This window comes from Rousettus aegyptiacus, unplaced genomic scaffold (genome assembly GCF_014176215.1).
Source record: "Rousettus aegyptiacus isolate mRouAeg1 unplaced genomic scaffold, mRouAeg1.p scaffold_m13_p_10, whole genome shotgun sequence".
NCBI lineage: Eukaryota > Metazoa > Chordata > Mammalia > Chiroptera > Pteropodidae > Rousettus > Rousettus aegyptiacus.
This window is the reverse complement of record NW_023416285.1, coordinates 70,002,822-70,019,283: the sequence shown is the minus strand read 5'-3', so window position 1 is coordinate 70,019,283 and position 16,462 is coordinate 70,002,822. Positions and strand designations below refer to the sequence as shown.

General features: G+C 35.2%; 1 protein-coding gene and 1 long non-coding RNA gene across 4 annotated transcripts in view; both read right to left on the bottom strand.

The window, feature by feature from the left end:
• Positions 1-16,462, bottom strand: part of KCTD8 (potassium channel tetramerization domain containing 8) — a 209,984-nt gene that overhangs the window by 183,843 nt on the left and 9,679 nt on the right. The window lies entirely within an intron of this gene.
• On the bottom strand, positions 2,062-9,255 carry LOC118608685. 3 transcript variants are annotated; one of them, XR_004953124.1, is made up of 3 exons: positions 3,755-9,255; positions 2,691-2,755; positions 2,062-2,369 (listed from the first exon to the last, which is right to left on the bottom strand). It is a non-coding gene; the product is annotated as an uncharacterized LOC118608685 (long non-coding RNA). The 3 variants fall into 3 exon arrangements; XR_004953125.1 differs by having other exon boundaries at positions 2,062-2,292; XR_004953123.1 differs by lacking the exon at positions 2,062-2,369 and having other exon boundaries at positions 2,554-2,755.

Sequence of the window (16,462 nt, the reverse complement as noted above, 5' to 3'; positions counted from 1 at the left end):
TCAAATGATAATATACACCTGAAAAATATATAATTGTATTAACCAATGTTACCCCAATAAACTTAATTAAACATTTTTAAAAATTAAAAAAAAATTATATGCTGAACCCTTTTGCCTAGTGTGAAAGCATTCAGAAGCGGGGGCCTTTAGGAGGTGATAGGTTATGAAAGGGGAGCCCTTTTTAGTATCCTTATAAAAGAAGCCCCAGAGAGCTGCCTCACCCTTTCTGCTATGGGAGGACACACCGAACCTGGAGGTATGCTCTCACCAAACCCTGAGTAAATTTCTGTTGTTTACAAGCCACCTCGTCTGTGGTATTCTTTTATAGCAGGCCAAATGAATAAAGATATGCATCACTTTTTTTGTTTAAAGGTGGAGGGAAGGTCTTTCAACTCTCTACCTCCCCAAGAGATACCCAAGAGTCTCAATTAATCCCTTTCTCCCCCCCCCCCCCCTTACAATTTATCCAATAAAGAATCTGGCTAATTTAGTAGGTTTTTCTCACCATTTGTTGTTTGTATAGTATTAAAATAATATGGTTACTTGATCTCTGGATGCTTTTCCCTGGCTTGGTTCCCAAACTCTACTTTTTTCTGGATCTTCTCATTTCCTCTATACTTTTTTTCTGTGCTTAACAGCAAGTATATGATCTGAGCATGGACATTAATTAGCTGTTCCTAAAAGATATACCATTCATTTGTATTTTTGTTACTTAGCAATATCTTTCTAAATGTCTAAGCTTAATGTAATACACTGCATTCTTTAGCAAAAAAATAGAAATCTCAAACTTGACATTCATATCTTTAACTTATAATTTACTCCTCCTTAGCTTTTTTACCTACTTGTCAAACCCCTCTCTTCAAGGGAACAATAAAAAGTACTAAACTTAAATCTATCAAACTTTGTTATTAGAAAGAAAGTCTTATAATTTAGAAAATAAGGTGTTTATAATATAGGATTTTCTCCATTATCAATTGTTTGAGTGAATACCTTTGAGGTACTTGTATTAGTATGATTTTCAATTTGGGTGTGTAGGAGTAGGGGAAAGGGATAGAATCAACCTCCTAGTCAAAAACAAACCTATATTAGAATTCCTTGGAGAGTAGATGTAGTTTAAGGTGCTCTCCACAAATTTCTATTGTGTACATTTAAAATAGAAAATCATATCGCATGCAAAGTAGAGGTAATAATTTTAATATAAAAATAAAAAAAATTAAAGCTGAATACAATCCCGAATGCTTAGAATGATGTTACCTTTGACAGAAATAGTGTAATTTGCACTATTTGTTCTCACCCCCAGCACAGCATTCTCAGGGTTCCTTCTACTAAATGACCCTGCTTTTCTACATAATCCAATAGACTTCCGCATATATACACAATGTAAACAGTCATTCTCTCTTCTCTGTCAATCAATGCTACCTCCATACTTATAGGCAAAAATTAATAGAGAAGAATGGCAAATTCAGAACAGAATAAGATTTTATAAATGTTGAAGACTCTTAAATACTGTTTGCGAAATATTATTTGAGAACGATCCTGTTTGATATAATTGTGTTAAGATTTCCCTTCTATAAATCAGGCTTGTGGATCAAAAATAAATTTAGCAATTTCTTTAGACTTTTGTCCTGAAAAGCTAAATATATAGTCACGTCATTTAAAATAGCCCCAAAAGTTAACTCCAAAAGTTAACTCCAAAGTTAACATATGGAAATGAAATATAGTTCTGCTAATTTAACCATAAAGAATATCTGCTAGTAAAATTTATTATAATAACATTAACAAATACTTCATTATTACACAACTTCCATCATTATGGAATGAATTGTGTCCCTCTCACCACCAAATTTATATGATGAAGTCCTAAGTCCCAATAACTCAGAATGTGACTGCATTTGGAAAGAGGGTCTTTAAAGAGGTAATTAAGGTTTAATGAGATCATTAAGGTGGGCCCTAATCCAATATGACAGATGTCCTTACTAGAAGAAGAAATTAAGACACAGGGGAAGACCATGTGAAGAAACCAGAAAACAGCCATTTACAAGCCAAGGAGAGAGGCCTTAGAAGAAACCAACCCCACCAACACCTTGATCTCAGACATCTAGCCTCCAGGTTTCAAAATAAATTTGTTGTTTAAGCCACACAGTCTGTGGTACTTTATTGTGGCAGCTCTAGAAAATGAATACACTCAAGTAACCTAAACATTCTAATTCTAGAAAACTTTTTATAAGGGAAGAAAAATTCCCACTTACCATAGAGTATTTTCATGCTTTATTCATGTTGGTCAGTCTGAATCTAAAAGGACAAGGCAGTGAAGCAGATCCTGTAGTCAGGCAGGCTTCCACTTCTCTTGACACTGAATTATCACATACCTATGCTTACATTAAATTAAGTTTGACAAATCAGTTGATTTTGCATTTATAAATATAAGGAGATATTTCATTTTGGCTTGAAAACTATATGTATGTGTGTGTATATATGTGTGTGTGTGCGTGTGTATACACACGCACACACACACATTTTAATCAGTAAAGGTGTAAGTACTAAGAGGCAGAGGTTTAGTGTTTGTTTTGTTTTGTTTTTTTACTACTTAATCCTCAGCACCTAGAACTATTCTGGAATTCTGGACATTATTATTGCTTAATCAATAGTTGTTGAATATTGAAAGATCAATGAATAGAAAATACTAGTACCTTTTCCTGGTTCCTGACAAGATGGCAAACTAGCACAGGCTTCTGCTTCTTCCTAAAAAATCACCCTTAGGACAAAAGATAGAAGGAACCACAGATCTTAAGAACTAGCCTAAAAACTGTGGGAAAAAACTGAGGTGGGATTATAACACCATGTGGCAGAACATGGTTAGGCACAGTATCAGAAGATAATTTTGAGAGGGACCCTGCTCTTGCTTCTTGTAAACATTGTTTTCAAAGAACTATTGTCTGTCTTACACCATTTGCCATATAGGAATCAGTAGTAACAGCATATCTATATCAAAGATATCTGACCAAAGCAATAAAAATCAGCAAACAAAAAAAAAGGGGGGGAAAAAGTCTAGAAACCAAGTAAAATACTACTAAATAACATAGCAAAATTATAAAATAATTTAAACATATCGACATGTATAAGACACTTATAAATGGAAATTTATTTTAAATACTTCCATCATCAAGAAAAAAGTGTTGGGAAAAATGCACCAACTGATCCTGGAAAGCAGAAAAAAAAATACAACAGAGCAAACCCAGAGAAACAAGGAGGAATATAATAATAAAGACACTAACTGCTATCAATAAATAAAGAACAAATCCAACCTAAAAAATCAGAGAAAACAAAAAAATTAAAGTTTTAAGGAGATTAGTAGATAAATAGATTCTGGCTATTAATTTGGGGAGAGAGAAAGGTGGAAGGAGAGGAAAGGAGGTGAAGTGGGAAGGAGAACCAGAGCGAGAAAGAGAAAGGGAGAGAAGATACAAATAAAAAACAAAAGTGAGAAAGAACCATCAACACAAAAAGATATTAAAATGTTAATTTAAAATAATCTGAATACCCATATTATACTAAATTTTCAAACCTGGGCAAGATATATATTTCAGGAAAAATACAAAATATCAAAATAGTGTAAAAGGAAACAAAATATTTAAATTGATTAATAAATATTAAGAAAATTAAAGAGGCAAAATCTCTTCCTCTGAAAAATTCTCTAGACTTGCTGATTTTTAGGTGCATTCTACCAAACTATCAAGGAACAGAAAATTCTTACCTTTTAAGGAAAAACGGAGAGAAAGCCACTCATTTCATAAGTAGTGTAATCCTAATTCCAAAATTAGAAAGAGGCAGTGCAAAGAGAAAATTCGCATTCCATTCAGTTAAAATGTATGTGTAAATTCCAAATAAAAAGATCTGTTAAAATAAAATTCAATATGATCAACTAGGATTTATGCCAAAGTGCGAAAATATTTTAGTACACAAAGTGAATCAATATAATTCACCATATCAATACATAACAAAGAGAAACATATAATTATTTTAAGAGATAGAGAACTGGATAAAATTTAAAACCTATTTATGATTAAAATAGAAATCTACCCACAGAAAACTAGAAATAGAAGGAAAGAGTCTAAGCTTGGTGATGGTTATGAACAAATGACTAAAACAAACATTGTGCTTAAACACTAAATTTAAGGGAAAAATCCAGAAACATCTGCTTTACAATTAAGATAGGCATTCATACAAAACTGTATGTTGAATTTCAGGGGACTTAAAGAATTGTAAGATGTCCAAGAAACTGCAAGGTTTTGTATGCTTGGGATAGTAACTACAAATTCTGACAAATGCAGTAAAGAAAAAGATAAATGTACAAAGATTAGAAGAGAAGGAATAAAACTGTCCTTTAGATAATATGATGGTCTACAATACAAAAAAAAAAATAGAATTAGACAAACTATTGAAACTAGTAAGAGTTTAATCAAATACGAGATCAATTTATAAAAATCATGAACATTTCTCTACACTAGAAATAACCCAATAGACAGCTATAGAATATAATGAGACATAAAATACTCTTTATAATAGAAAATGAAGCCTACAAAGTAGGAATCAAGGAAAAATATATGAAGCCATGGTAATAAAAATACTATGGCATGAACAAAACAAATGGAACATAACAGAGAGACTCAGAGAATCTCTGAAACATTAAAGATAACAATATACAAGTAAGGGCATCACAAATTAAGGTGATGAGTAATGTAGTAGCATAAATTAAGATGGAAAAGATAAATTTCTTTGTAGCAGTAAAGGATAAATTTCTGTGCAATAGATAGAAAATTTAAAAAACTGTATTCCTACCTTTGAATACCACCTACAAAAGAGTACTCAAGATGGTTAAAAGACTTTAATATAAAAAGTAAATCAATGAAGTTAATAAAAGAAACATCGTATATAATGTTTGCCTTGTCATTTTTGACAAGTATGATAGTAGTAGAGGCCTAGTTGTTACTTTGAACAGTAAAATAGGCCCCAGAAATTGGGCTAGGTGATAATAAGTCAGAAACAGATGAGGGCACATAAAACAAAATGGAAATTAATTTGTTCAAATAAGTTAAAAAACTCATTCTATAATAATTAAAAAATATAGAAATATAAAACGTGATGAAAACATCAAATTTTTTATTTTGCACATAACCATAACTTGTTTGAATTTGAATACATTATAAACAGAGAATTTTGTAATTCTTATGCACAGCAAAGAGCAAGTACCTTCAGGCTTACATTACTATCAGTGAAGTTTCATTTGTGATAAGAGGTGATAACCTCTACTGAAGAAATTTGATTTTGACCACTAACAGCCTTCAGAGGGAAAGAGTAGTGATCTGGAATAAAGGACCTCGGGTTCCAATTCCTGCTATGACCCTGGCAAAGTCACATAACTACTCTGGGCTTCAGTTTCCTCATTCATGAATTAGGAAGTTAATTAAAATATTATTGTTATTAATATTTTTTAAATTATAGACTCCTTTAAGAATTTCCTGAATTCTAGGTGACCTTCTTCTCTCCTAAAATGTTTCAGATAATTAGGCACCAAAAAAATGTGCATCAAATGTAGAGGATTCACAGACCTGCAAGATATCCTTGTACTTCAGATTTAATGCTTTTAAACTAGCAAATACGTACAATTCCTTTCAACCCAAACAAACAAACAAACAAACAAATAAATAAATAAGTAGAGGAATGTGTCAAGGAATATTACTAGGTTTCTGGATTATGTATCAGAATGCAAAAGATAAGTCATTTACTGAAGAGACAACACTGAAAAAGATATAGGTGTTGGTAGGAATAGGAAGGAGGAGGAACATAATGAATCTTGGAGTTGTTAACTTGGACATAATAAATTGGACATGTCGCTCACATATTTACACAGAAATTTCAAATAGGAGCTGGATTTTTAGTCGGTATGACATTCACAGAAGTCTATGCTATGGACATAAATTTAGGAGTCATCAGTATATAAGTGATAATTGCATCATTGTGATGAGATCTCTGAGTGACATGGGAATGGTGAACAAAACAAGTAACTCTAATATTTAAATGCTAAGTAGTGAATGATGAACCCACACAGGAAATAAAAGTAAGAGCCAAAGTGATAAGCATACTGTTGTATCAAAATTTTAAGAACCCCAAAAGTGTTCCTTATGAACTAACTGATGAATAGAAAAATTTCCTTTTTCTTCTAGTTTGACACCGGTCCATGCTTTTGTACAAGGCTTGAATAGAGAATCACACATTAGATTTTTATCCTCTAGTTAGGCACAAACTGAACAGCCATATGCATAGAAGCCAAGAGAATGTGTGCTTCAAGACAGAATAGTCACCAATGGCAAATGCTGATAAGAGGTAGAAATAAATGAAAAATGAAAGATAGCTACTGGATTTAATGGCATAGATGGAAAACACTGGGGGCCTTTGAAGGGGCTGTTTTAAATAGGTGCCAAGGACCAAAAGCAAAATTGGAGTGTGCTGAGAAGTAAGCAAAAAGTGAAAATATGGAAATATTGACATCAAAATACAGACCATTATTTCGAAAAGTTCAATTGCATCAAGTTCAAGTGATAATTGGATAGAGATAAGGGTTACCCTTCAAAAATTTCAGCTATGTAAAAAAGGTAATTGGATAAAGAAAAAGAATAACTTTGGGGGTATTTCATCTTTGTTCTAATGAAAAGAATTCTCATTAAGAATAAGTTTGAAAGCTAATGGGAAGGATATAGTTGGGAGGGAGAGGTTGAATGCCAAAAAACAAAAGTAGTGATCACTAATGTAATGTTCCTAATACAATGGGAGTGATAGGACCTAGAGGAGTCTCAAGCAGAAGGACCATCCTAGGACAGAAGCAACAGTTACTCTATTATTGTAATAGAAGGAAAACAGATAAGATAGATTCAGTTGTGGATATATTTGTAGGATTGGCAGCAGGGAGATGAATGAATGTAATGGCCTCTATTTCTTTAGTAAAGAAAGAGGCAAAGACATTGCTGAGATTAAAGTAAGGAACAGGTGAAATAATTTGATAGTTAAAAAAAAAAGTTACAATAAGAATGTACTGTGAAGATTAGAAGAGCTTACTAGAGAAGTATAGAAGAATCACCAAGCAGTGATGAATGTCTACTCAAGGCTGACGTTCATGGATTTTAGTAGAAATTATTTATTCTGCTATATGACTTTTTTCAGTAGTTCTAGGGTGCTTGCTTGCACTGGAAAAAAAGTTGCTAGTTGGGTCCTCTTGGAGCCACAAAAGGAATTGAGAAAAAAATAAAAACAGAAGAATAAGAGGGTTTAAGATATTTCCAGGAGGGTCGCTGTAATTATAAACCTGTAACTTAAATTAGATAATGAGGGCAATGAACAAAAGAAGACCCATGAATTAAGAGAAAATGGTTATAATAGAGAGTGATCACACAAGCTGGTAGGAAACAATACTATGGTCCATGAGATTTTGAATTAACAGTTTTGGAGGTGGAGAAACTGTGTATATAGCATATGGTCTATCTTTGTTATCCTGAGTTAGTGACCAGGAAAATATTTGTAGCCAACATTTGTCCCATCCCCAATCTTTATATCTCCCCTTGATGATCCATCCATCTAGAATGTTTATTGATAATCCCCTTTCCACGAAGACGTACTTTGAAAAGGGCAGAAGTACAAATTCTCATGGATATGGCTATGACTATAATGACCAAGTTGATATAATAAAATAGACTCATTATCTCCCTCCTAGCCTATATCAGTCCCTGTCATCTTCCGTAATCCTGTCAGTTCTTCTAGGTTCTAAACACTAAAGCAGTAGAATCATTTTTGACTCTACCTCCCTATCTCTCTTGTACTAAAATAGTCTATAGCTCTAATGATTATTTCTTCACTCCTCCAGTACACACTATCTCAGATAAGGCTGTCACCAACTCTGGAGTCACATCCTCTATATCTCTTTCTCCCTCTCCTCTATATCCAATAGGTTACAAAATCTGAGCTAAGGCACAGGATCAGATCAGCAAAGATGAGACTTTCCATGAAACAGAGATCAGACCATCAAGTTTCAGTAATAATTTAAAGAATAGAGGCATGGATGAAACAAAGAGCATTCTGAAACATCTCACATAGCTCCCCAGTTCCTTCTTACCATGTAGGATAATCACTCTCTGTCATAGAATGACTAATGAAAAATCAAGAGTGGTTTTATATGGCTCCTCAAACAGAAAAAAAAAGAATGTAACTTATAAAACATCTACATTTTATATACCCAGAGAAATGAATAGCTTATATGGTATCCACCAAAAAGCCAAGACTTATAGATTCTGTACTTATTCACTATAAGTCATCCTTTTAGCCAGGGTCATCTAGTTAAAGTTTTTACTAGATATAGTCACCTCTTCCTAGAAATAGCATACATCTATTTACTTACAGAGCCAGTTAACAAGGAAATTAGACCAGGTCACCTGCCTTCTTTTCTTTCTCCAAAGGCATCCTCCTGGTAAAAGGAATAAATGAATCATAGCTGCCAGATGTTTTAACTCCTTTCTCCCAAAGTTCAATTGATTATACTACCTACGTAGCACTAGAATTCATCTCTTTCTCTATATCTCTACTAGAGCACATAGGCTGATCTCTGGCCTGAACCTTTCCAATCACCAGCAACTAACCAAGTCACTTTAGTTTCCCTATTCCATGTGTCATTCTGCCACAATAGTTGCTTCATGAATAAGCATATTTGACTGTGTCCCTTTCCAATTTAAAATCCTTTATCTCATATAAAATGTATCAAATCATCAGTTTTCCTCTGCCTACATTTTCAGATGTTTTCCACAACATATTCCCTGATATCCAGACAAATCAAACCATTCTCTAACAAATCATGCCTAGCGAAGCTCCAAAGATCTCATGTGGATGCCCACAATCCTGTCAATAATCTATAATATCACCTTTTCTCTAATATCTTCCTTCCTCCATTTAGTTCAGGCAATAAACACCTCGTCTGTATTGCCATTGTTCTTTATAAATGAAAATAATAATAATAATAATAATAATAAATAGTTAACTTTAGAAAACTTTGACTTTGAATAAGATGCTATGCCAAGTGCATGTTTTTTAAGTTTATTGGGGGAACACTGGTTAATACAATTATATAATTTTCAGGTGAACATTACGGTTTGACATCTATGTATTCAATTGTGTGATTACCACCCAGAGCCCAGTTTCCTTCAGCTACCATATATTTCATCCCCTTTACCCACTACGCCCTCTCCCTACCCCCCTATATTTAATCCCCTTTACCCTATCCACCTCCCCTCTCCTTCCCACTCTCCCTTACCCTTTGATAACTACTAGTCCATTGTCCATGTCCATGAGTCTGTTTGTCCTGCTCATTTGTTGCTTTTAGGTTTATGTCTCACATATAAGTGGTATGTGATTTTCAACTTTTTCTGTCTGGCTTATTTCTCTTAGCATGATTATCTAGAGGTCCATCCATGTTGTCACAAATGGCAGTATTTCATCTCTTCTTATGGCTGAGTAATATCCCATTGTATACATGTACCACAGCTTCTTTAGCCAATCACCTATCATAAGACATCTATCATAAGACATTTCAGTTGCTTCCATGTCCTGGCCACTGTCAATAATGCTGCTATGAACATCGGTGTGCAAATATCTTTTTGGATATGGGTTTTCAAGTCTTTGAGATAAATACCCAGTTGTTGGATTTTATGGTAGATCAATTCTTAGATTTTTGAGGAACCCCCATACTGTTTTTCATAGTGGCTGTACCAATTTGCAGTCCCACCTGTGCCAAGTGTTTTATGTGCATCATATCATTTAGCCCTAAGAACAACCTCTGAAATATGTACTAATATTCCAATAATTTTACAGAAGAGGAAATCAAGGATTGGAGACAATAAATGACTTACCAAAGTTACATAATTATGAACTGAAAGGGTTAAGATATGACTGTAGCCCTGGTTTACTGCAGAGCCTTCCTCCTTAAACCCAGTCATAATATGTCTTTACTCACCCATCACACAGTTTCCCTAATTAAATCAATAAACATTTGCTAAGTGACAATCTCATGCCAGACACAGTATGAGGCTTCACCGAGTAAGGAAGGGAGAGTAAATCTTATTTTAAAAACATCACCCTTTCTAACTAAAGAAACATAGGTTTTAATTTCATTTTAAAACCTCCTTAGTACATACCACCCTTCACTACTTCAATCAAGAAATAGTAACTGAGTGTCAGACATAGTGCAAGATTTCACTCCATAGGGAATGGGACAGTAAATCCATTGTGAAATTACCCCCTTAACTTGATTGGCCAAAACATCTGTGTTAGATTCAACAGTGAATTCCTCTTGGAGTTAAGTTCACCTAGTAATTGCTATCATTCATAAGGTTTTTGTGGGATTACTTAATTACAATGTACAGGCATTACTACTGTTGCCTATAATTTTCTTACATTTGCCCTACATCTCACACTTCATGAACTTAAATTCATATTTCAATGCCAAGCTAAAGTTATTCATCTGGAAAACAGGATAGAATATCAACTTGTATCTTACCTATCACCAAAAAAAAAATGATAAAGCTTCTTAACTAGCTTTTTCCTTATGTTTTACCTCAAAACAACTTATGTATTGTTATTACTGGTTCAATTTACACTGTACAATTCAACTGAGTTGCTGAAAACACCAGACAAGTATCATTTCACTTATACTCAGCTCGTTCTTCAGATAAGATATGGAAAAATAATCTCAAGGTACTTAAGATTTTGTTTAAGTTTTAAGTTATCAATTTTCACAGAATTAATACCTAGAAAGTGACAGAAACAAAATGTTTGCCCAAATCCTCTGATATTTTTCTCATCTTTGCTAGAATCCATATACACTTTCACAATACCACAACTTTAGTCATCTAACAATTTAACATATATTCATTTATCTTAGACTCTAATACACATATTTTGAAACTACGTATGTTTCAAAATGAGTATTTTTTATTATCCAGGCTGCAATCCTACTTCCTGTTACTTTTACTTATTGATAACTTGCACTGAAATAATGAGATTAAAATTATTAGTCTCATTTTTATTATATACATATTTATATATAAAGGAATGCCCATAAAAGGAGTTATGAAATGACATCTTTGCATAAATAAGATGTATGAATATGAACATATTTACAGGTATTTTCATAAAAATTATTGTCTTTCAGATGCTCTACTCAAATTAAATTAGACACAGGGCGTGCAGGATACAGTGGGTGGGCTTGGTGTATAAAAAACTAAATTTCCTGATTTCATTGTGGTGGGCTTCTGGGTGTGACCTGTGTTCTACCACTCAGTTGTCCTCCCATAGAATTTCATTCAGTATTTAGGGGAGGCTAGGGACAGGGCATCAACATGTTGTGGGGGAAGTGACCTTCAGTTATGCTGGATTATGGTAAAGGGAGCAGCTCCTTTGGTGAACAGTTTTCCGGTGTGCTCTGAAGTTTTTCTAATGAGCTCAGTCTAGAGGATATTTCTTCAATTCATCCTATAATTCTATAAGATGTGTGTATCCTTAATAATCTCTCTTAGCTTAAACTAAGTAGAGTACATTTGGTTTTATTTAGTTAAAAATATGACTTAGACTAGAGAATATGGTTTCTTGCTGCAATAACAAAACTTAAAATATGATACTCATTTAATGTAGCAGGGAGGCAGTAACATGGTTGGCCACTGGATAAATACATTACAAATGGAAAAGCTCACAAGAACTACTATGTGATGGTGACCTTTTTGTCAAATTATGACCAACTGTACCTTGGAAGGTAGACTAAACACATGCCAACTAAAGTTATAGCATGAGGACACACCCAGAAATCTCAGAATACTAGTGTATAGCGTTTGCTTTTTGCTTCTTTCAGCAAAGTCTTAGAAAAACCTAGCTAGCAAACCTGACAGAGGAGATGAAGATAACACAGCTCTTCTAAAGGAAGCATTCTTTAATCCCTTTGCCTGAAAGAGAAGTTAAAGGAGAATCCCGTAATTTAGAAACTTGGGGATTTGACAAATTTGGCTTTTTCTATACCACAAACCAAACCAGTTAAAGGTTGTGGCCACATAATAGCAGATAATCCACCAAGGACTTAATGCGTTGTGTCGAAAGCACAGTCTCTCTCACTGGTCAAAGACTAAAAAGTTTGAACATCCAAAATAATAACTGTCACTGACTGAAATGCTGATCTATATAAAATATTGATTTCACAACTCCATGAGAGAAAGAGAGACAGACAGACAGACAGACAGAGACAGAGGGAGAGAGAGAGAAATTGAGGAAAGAAGCAGCAGCAAAAAAGAACAAGGGTGAAAACTGCCACAAGAGAAAGAAAAGCACCAAAATACCAAAACAATAGCAACAGCTCACTGCATATCACTGGAAAAATGTTTTAGATACTAAAGTATGTAGAGGTAAAACAATATATTTTGGATGTGCTTTAAAATACTTTAGCAAAAAAATCAAAGAGATGGAGTTATACTTTGATTACTATTGAATCTATGAGATGAATATATGACAGGTTTTTTTAAACAATTCTGTCTTTTTCCATTATGTTTAAAATTTTCATAATATAAAAATTTAAATTAAAAAAAAAAACAATAGCAGCAACAAAACATAACCACAAAACTGCAACCTTAGGAGGAAGTACAACTCTTTCACACAAGGGTGACTACCCTGCTGATAAAGCTCGCACCATGCTCCTAACCCATCAATTTCAGAGAAGGAGGAATAAGTGATTCACAGAGACCACAAAACAGTCTTCAGGCCTAAAAATTACATTACACAAGATCTTTCGTGCTCTTAATTTACTCATGAAATGACCAAAAGTGCACTACGACTCTGAGGGAATCTGTTGCCAGGGAAATTGCAAAACTGGCCATCAATAGCATGGGGTATTTAAAGCAACCTGAAAGCCCCTGCACCTACTAAATTAGGAAGTGAGCTGTGAAATCTGTGTAGCTGCAAAGAGGGTGTACTGACCAATGCTTGCCTCAAATGTGGCCACAGAGTACAATTCATAGGTAAGAGTCACCCAGAAGGTAAAGAAAGGGACCATAAAAGACATTAGGCAAGAGAATTTTGCTCATTAGCAGAAACAGGTGCTGCCGGATAGGTTAATAGAAGTAATTTATTCTATTACCAGAAAAGGAAGTCTTTGCATGTCTGAACAGCAGGGTTTGCTATAGACTTGTGGTGCTGTGTTTCCCCTTCTTCCAGTCTTGGAATACAAGCTTTCACCAAAGTCATGCTGCAGTCATTTGAAGAGCAATCTGACAATACTTAATATATTTAATTAATATATGCACCCCCAGTGACCTAGTAATTTTCCTCCTATATGTATATTTTAAAAAGAAATTCTCACACAGGTCCACAGTAGACCTGTCCATAACCAAGCTGAAGACCTTCTGAATGTAGATCAGCAGGAGAGAGGTTAGAAAAACACATCGGGAAGTAACTTTTAGTAATCAATCAATTAGACACATGAAAATGAAGGGAACTGGAGGATCAGGGAAGATGGTGGACTAGGTAAAATCAGAGTTTGTCTCCTCCCAGGACCACATTGAAATTACAACTAAATTGTAAAATAATCAACGTGGAGAATCACCTGAAGTCCAGCTGATTATAACACCTACATCTGATAATATAAAAGAGCCACATCGAAGCCGGTAGGAGGGCCAAAGTCGGCTTCCCAGCCCAGGGTCCTAGCTCAGGGAAGAGGAGATTCCAATAATTCTGAATGCAGAAACTAGAGGGGATTCCTGCCATATGAGTAAGAAAGAAGGCGACTGAGCCCCTACATGTCCCTTTGAAGGAATCGTGTAAAGGTTTTCTGACCTGCAGACACTTACCCAGGACAAGGCAGTGGGTCTGAGGCTCTGCGGGATTCATTCTGAAAAAGTCTCCATTACCTGGAGACAGAAAGAGGGCTGGAAAGGCAGCCACCATAGTGCCTTAGTCCAGCCCTGCTACAGAAAACGCCAGCTTGATTGTGCAGATCACTCCCACAGAGCCATTAGGAGCCTCTGGTCTGAGGATCAGCCCACTTCGCCTAACCTGCAGACTGCCAGGGGCAGTTGTTTTTGGTTGGCTGCCAAACCCAGAGATGAGTGATTCAGAGTGAAGTATTTACAGCTGGGCAGCCACTGTTGTGAGCAGCATTTCTAATCCCAGCAACAGCAGCCAGCGCTGTGAGCCCCATTTCAGAGATAAGGTCAGGCAGATCGCTGCTGCCAACACAAACTTGGGCAGATATCGGGGACTTGTGGACCAGTCCCAGACAGCAGTTGGTCTTGCTGTAATCTAGGTCATCTATGGGAATTTACAATAGTTAACAAAATTCCAGCAAGACTGAGGTTATTTTGATCTGACAGCTATTCTCTCTGAGACCCCGCCCCACCCAACCTGCAGACTGCCCAGGGCAGGTTTTATTGCCTTGCTGCCAAGGTCGGGCTCCCAGTGATTCAGAACCAAGTGTTCACAGCTGGGTGGCTATTGCTTTGAGTGGCCTTTCCAATTGCAGCAAAAGTGACCAGCCCTGTAAGCTACATTTCAATTCCCAGCAGATGACCACTGCTATGAGACTCATTTTAACAGAAAGCATGGCAGAGTGAGATATGTTACTAGATCTCTCTCCTTGAAAGAACAATAACCTGAACACCTAAAACTCAACAAAAAACACCCACATTGCATACCAGCACGTCAGAGCATGGGATCTGCATATAAGAGCTACCACAGGTACTTTAAGGCATTATATAAAGCACAGATCCAAGGGGCTTAGACGCCACCTACTAGAAACCAAAAGAAAAGTGCCTTCTTTACAACAGATTACAGACCTTTATATAATAAACTTTCTTTCTGGAAGACACCATAATACACTTCCATTGATGCCCAGGCAGAGAAAGAGTCCATTAAACATCTTGAACAACCAAGCTGACAAGGTATCTCAGAAAGAAAGAGAAAGTGAAAAATCTCCAGAAAATAAGCTTACAGACATAGAAATATGTGACTTAAATGACAGAGACTTCAGGATGGTACTTCTGAAAAAACTCAGTGAGCTCCAAAACAAATCATATCAATAATTTCTAGGTGAAAAAACAACTAGATGAGCAGAGCAAGGAGACTGAAACTGTCAAACAAACAAACAAAAACAAATAGAATTTCTGGAGATAAACAACACGCTGCAAGAGTTGAAAAATGAAATAGCAAACCTGGGAAATAGAGTTAACCAAATGGAGGAAAGGATAAGTGATATCAAAGACAGAAATCTAGAAATGCATCAGAAGGAAGAAGAAAGAAACCGAAGAATGAAAAATAATGAAAGAGAAATACAAGAACTAGCTGATACCATCAGGAGAGGAAACAAGGATAATGGGCACTATTTTCCTCAAAGGTGAGGAAAAGGAGCAGGGACTAGAAAATATTTTCGGACAAATTGTGGACAAGAATTTCCCAAGTCTAAGGAATGAACTGGAGCTTGTAATTCAAGAAGTCAACAGAACAAGAACACCCAATTATCTCGACCCAAAAAGGCCTTCACCAAGACACATTGCATTAAAGTTATAAAAAATAAATGACAAAGATAGAATTCTTAAGGCCTCCAGGGAAAAGAAAATGGTAACATATAAAGGTAAACCCATTAGATTATCACCGGACTTCTCAGCACAAACTTGACAGGCCAGAAAGGAAGGGAATCAAATATTTAAAATATTAATTGAAAGGAACTACCAGCCTTGAATAATGCATCCAGATAAGCTCTTCTTGAGATATGAAAGAAAAATTAAGACCCATCCAGACTTACAAAATCTGAGGAAATTCTCCACTATAAGACCTGCCCTACAGGAAATACTGAAAGGGGTCAGCTCACCTAAAACAAAATAACAACAACAATAAAAATACAAAGAATCATACAAGAATACTATGAAAAAGTATATAACGCCAAATTTAATAACCTAAAAGAAATGGACCGGTAATTGGAAAAACACATACTTCCTAGAGTGAATCAAGAAGAAATGGAAAATCTAAATAGACCAATCAGCAGTATGGAAATTGAAACAATCATCAAAAACCAACCAAAAGGTAAAAGTCCAGGACCAGATGGCTTCACCAGTGAATTCTACCAAACATTCAAAAAAGATTTAATACCTATTCTTCTCAAAATCTTCCAAAAAATTGAAGAGGCAATATTTCCCAACTCATTTTATGAGGCCAATATTACCCTGATACTGAAAGCTGATAAAGATAACACAAAAAAAGAACACTACACACCAATATGTCTCATGAACACAGATGCAAAAATCCTAAATAAGATACTAGCGAACTGAATACAGCAACATATTAAAAAGATTATACACCACGATCAAGCGGGCTTCATCCCAGGGGCACAAGGATG